The following is a 5,545-nucleotide window of genomic DNA, read 5'->3' as shown; positions in this document are numbered from 1 at the left end:
GTAAAGACAAAGAAAGGAAAGACACGGGGAGTGGAAGGGACAGTATAACCACACAAGTAGAAAGGAACTGAAGTAAAGGTTAGAATGTGTATTCGTGGGCTATAATCGACATGTAAAACTGCTCTTGATTAGAGTGGTAGGAGGGAATAGAGATTAACCGACTGGAAATTTTTAAAAAGGTATTTATAGATTTTATGATGATATAAGACTCTTTTGGTATCCAATTACCATCTAGTTTCTGTTATGACAAAAGTTACTTAATAGATTCTACTCTTATTATTTGGCCTTATTTCTAGTCACATGTGCTGTTATCTTGCCTCTAGATGTTGAACTGTTGTAACTATGGATATCCTCAAACCTGATCTCCCTTAGCTTCCCAAGTTAAGTCAACATAGACTATGTGATAAGGAACATTTCTTGCCACATTTTCTTATTTTCATTTTAGATCTTGTTCCCTAGTCTACTCATAACAGACAAGTTACCCGGAGACTGGAGTTCTGAATCATTGTTTTTTGTAGGTTTTTTTGTTTGTTTGTTTTTGCCTCTGGATCTATTACCTGCTGATGAATCTCTTTGATTTCGATTCTGCCCAGTCACCCAGCTTGTCAGACTGCCTGCTCGTGTTTTGCTTTTGCTGCCATCTACTGGGAAACCAACTACTTTATCTCAGACCTTTGCTGACGAACTTGCTTGAAACTCTTTATTCTGCTCACCAGACTCAGTGCATTTTATCATCTAGAGCTGGATTGGTTCCCCCAGAACCAGACCTACTCAAGTTGGTAGATCTGCTGCCATATCAGTGTTGTCAAATCATACTGCAAGTAGCTAAGGAAAAGAATACTAGAAATCATTGAAATGAAAAGTTTAGTGTAAATGATAAGGAGAATTCGTTTTTGCTTTCTGTTAGTTTTAAAGTATATTTTTCCACGTGTGTATTTTGCACACATAAGACCTACCTATCTTTTTATGGAGTGCTTGCTAACGTTAGCCTAATATTAGTGAAGAGACCAGTTTCTATGCAGTCTGTATAAAAAAGCAAGTTAACATTGGCATTCCAACCAGATAGACTTGAAATTGAGCTTTGGCACCACCATTAATAGTGTTAGTAAGAGAAAAGTTACGTAATTCTAAATCTCAGTTTCTTACCTTTAAATTTGTGGTAATACTACTAACAACCTAATAAAATGTGTGAAGACCAAGAAAAGAATGCGTGTAAAGTGCTTACTTAGAGCTTATCAATATGTAGGTGTCAGTGCTGTTGCTACATCCATGTATTGAAGATAGACTGCTCAGGTCGAATTATGGTAAAACAAAATGAAAACACCCCTTTTCTGTTTTTTCTAAAATATGGTCTTAGTCTATGACATCATCTCTGTTTTTATCTCTCCTCTCTGCTTAGAAGAATTCTTTGTCTACACGAGATCATTCATGTATGCCATTGCCTAAGTAGACATATGCCAAAGGAAGAAATAGAATTTAAAAGAAAATTTAAAGTGGCTCTTGGGTTCTCTAATGCAGAGGGAATAATCATGTCCCTTTTTAACCAGTAATATGTAATTTAAGAAGAATTGTATTTTAGTGATTTATACTATACCTCCTAGTTTGGATTTTAAGGTATAAGGAACTAAATCATCCAAAGAGACATGGCTGATCAAGTTGAAAGAAACCAATTTCTAAAAGAAGCTCATTAATGGACTCTTAACTCTGTGACATTTGTCAGCAAAGTTGTTCTATTTTTTTGGCAAACATACTGCTAAAACTGCTTGATAAATTACACATATCGGTAATTGAAAAAGAAATGCTTGCATATCTAATTGGTTTCTGGTACTCTTATCCTACCTATGCCCTCATCAAAGTTCCTTTTGAACATTTTTGCCAACTTGAACCATGACCAACTTTATATAAGTAGATAGACTTACTCTTACAACTCCACTACATAAATAAAATCAGTTAACAAAAATAGCATGGTGGTAGGTAAGCCTTACTCTAATGGTTTAGATTCAGAATGTAGTAGCAATTGTTTTTCTGAACATAAATAATTAGAAAAAAAACTTAAACTAAGGCAAACGTTGTGTGATAAGTTTAGTGTTTACCTTGAAATTTGAAATTTTCAAAACATGTCTGCCGAATTATCTTTAGAATTGTTGAAGAAAATTCCGAGGATGGTTCATCTTCTTCCAGTGAGAACAAGAGTTAACATTTATCACTGTGCAGTAGAGAAGTGAAAAAAATATTGATTTTCTATTTTTACAAATTCCTTTGTCCTTAACATTCTATTAAATGCTTCTATCGCAATGTCACAATCTCCTCAGGCTGCCATAATGAAATATCATATACTGGATAGATAGCTTAAACAACAGCAATTTATTTCTCACAGTTCTGGAGGCTGAGAAGTCCATGTTTAAGGTTCCAGGCAATTTGGTTCCTAGTAGAGATATCCTTGGCTTATGGATAACCTCCTTCTAGTTGTCTTCCTCCACAAAAAGACAGAGAGAAAACTCTTCGGTGACTCTTCTTACAAGGATTAATCCTATCAGATTAGTGTCCCACTCTTATGACCTTATTTAACATTAAAACCTGTGGGTCCTGTCTGCAAACATAGTCATATTAGAATTTAGGGCTTTTAGAATGTAAATTTTGGGGCTATCATCAATATTTATTTTGGCCTGAGTACCTTGTATCACAACACAAAACTCAGAGAAAACTATTGTGTCCAGTAACACGCGACTGTATTCTACAATGTTAGAAATTTGTTGCTTAAAAAAAATGAAATGTATGAAAATTGCTATAAAGTCAATATATCAAAAATTATATAAATTGGAAGTTAATATGCAGTAAGATACCACCTTTTAGGAACTGTTTTTAAATGCTGATTATATCATTAAGTGAGAAACAGAATACTCAAAATATGTTTAAGACTAATCCAAGGATATTTAAATTAAGCCACATGAAATTGTCGCAATTTCAAGATATCAACAGATATCAAAAGAAAGCTCATTTGAAGTTAGAAGAGCTTATATTACTTTATAATTAGCACAGAAATGTCATATGTATTATTTGATTTCATCCCACAATTTTCCTACTAATTTAAAGAAACTAGTCTAAAATGGTTATGAATTTGTTAAAATTTCATCGATATATGGGAAGTTGTCAGAGCATTAAGGGTAATGACTCAAGCCTGTGTTATAACTCTCAACATCTAAACAGCATCAGCTTCACTTGCTGCTTTTTGTTAAAAACTTCTCAATTGTTACTAGTAGGAAAATCAACCAAATAAACTTCAACTACATTAAGTTTGGTTATTCATTCACATAGTTAATTAGATACCAAAGTATTGCGTAAACATTTAATCTTATCCTGTGAGTTGCTGCAATTTCTCCCCTTCCATTTTTGATTCTTACTATAATACTTCCTCCTATTGTTAAATGAATGTCATTTTTCCTTCAAAGGGAAAGAAACATAGAAGATCTTCAAACTATTTTATTTGCCTTTAGTCATAAATTACTTGACTGCGTGACTACCAATTTATCTTTTCTTAAAGAATGTCTGAGCATCTGAAGTGCTGCTATAGTTCCCTGGGATTATTCTCTAAATGATGTTTTTTGGTGCTTCAACCTCTTATCTGCAGAGCACTCATCACTCAGTGCCAGGGTAGTGATTTGGCATCAATGTCATTTGCAGCTATGGCAAAGCCTTCTTTGTTTCTGTTCAAGTAATTACATCAATCTTCTTGTCCTGCCTATGTATTAGAATGAAGTTTAACATAAAGATGGAGAGATTCAAGGGCAATCTAAAAATAATGCTGGAAAGTAGCTTTGTGACTTATTGTTTAAATTCATCATACGTTTATTTATGATATTGCATTAAGCCAAAAAATCACCATCTTGTAGAACTGGAAAAAGGGAAAGAAAAAAAAGAAAAATATATTTGCATCCATTAGAAAGTCTAAATTTAATGTTTTATAAATATTTATTTCTTTGATTCAATTTCACCTTTTAAATGAAACTTCTTTTAGGAACACAATGTTTATCTCAGCTCCAATAAAATTTATTCCTAAAATGAGAGTAGAAAAGAGTTTCTCTCATTATAAGCTGTACATTTCTTTCAATTAAAGCTCATGAAAATAACAGACATCTCTCTGTTGCGAAGAGTACTGTCCATGGTGGGGTCAGAGATTGGGGTTGGAGGTTGCTAAGAAAAGTACAGATAATCCCTAGGTATTCAGGTACAAATGCAAGAGAAATGGCTCCATGATATTTTGTGGCAAGGGTTCCATATTACTTCTCCTATTAAGCAATGTACATAAGGAACTAATAGACAATATGAAATCATGCCAAAAACTCTTCCTAAAAGCAGAAAGCTCTGTGTTAAAGAGGTTAAATGTTGTATATCGAAAGGTGAAAATCAAATTAAGTGCATATCATCTAATTGTTTCATCTTTCGTAATAATAAAGTTAACAATTTTTCTTAATGTTAAATTATACGTATGGTAAAAAATAAATCATAAATCCACAAAAATATGAGATTGTTGTCTATTTGATAAACTCTTCATAAAAAGAATTTTAAAAATTAGAGTGATCATTTTTCAGATAGCTTACTAAATTTAACTTTTAGCTTAATTTAGTTATGTAATGTATAAAAAGCACAGATTATAAAATATGAAAAAAATAAAGTGTGTGGGAAATGTTTTTTGAATAATACATGAAATTGCACTAGACAGGTAAATGCAGAAACTTAGCTATAATCCTGCTAGCATGTTAGGCACATTAAAAACATATTGAAGAAAATGTGAATGTAAAAACAACTAAACAGGTGGTAAAATCATTGATTTGATCTCTTGCTTAGCGGGAGTGAGAAAATTGGATCTTGGAGGCTACAGTTGAGAAAGAATTGATTTAGGCCTTTGAAGTGAAATAATATCTCCAGACAGTCCTGCCACAAAAGCCACAAAGCCTAGAGTGAGCTCGATAAAACACTGTGGTTAAGAGCATATATTATGGGAAGGATCTAGAAAAGTTATTATCAGAATATTTGAGCCATGGCTTACAGGCAAGGACCTGCCATCTGGAGAACAGGATGATAAAAGGTAGATGCCAAGAAAAGAAGTTGAAAAGAAATGAAAAATATAAAAATATTTCTGGGCTTATCCAGTAGGGAGAGACTCAATTATGGAAAATAAATTTGTTTAAAATGATCAAAATTCCTTTTGCAAAAACTTAAGCTATAAGGGAAAACTGTCAAATATGTAGCCATTAATAAATTATAACTTATTAAAGAAGTACTTTTATAAAAAATTTCATTGGCTATTTTGTATTATACTTTTGCCATTATATTTACATTAATATTATATTTACTATAATAAATTTAATATTTAGTATTTGAATTACTCCTTAATGTTGTATGATGTTTTCATAATGTTTTTTTTTCTTCAATGTGAAGTGCTTACACTCAAAAAGGAAAATGAACATGGTCAGATCAGAATGAATAAAATTAACGAGAACATCAATATACAGATTCCCTAAAGCTGTGTGTTCCCTGTTGCTTA

The sequence above is a fragment of the Pteropus alecto genome, unplaced genomic scaffold (genome assembly GCF_000325575.1).
Source record: "Pteropus alecto unplaced genomic scaffold, ASM32557v1 scaffold166, whole genome shotgun sequence".
Taxonomy (NCBI): Eukaryota; Metazoa; Chordata; class Mammalia; order Chiroptera; family Pteropodidae; genus Pteropus; species Pteropus alecto.
Note: the sequence above shows the minus strand (reverse complement) of the source record.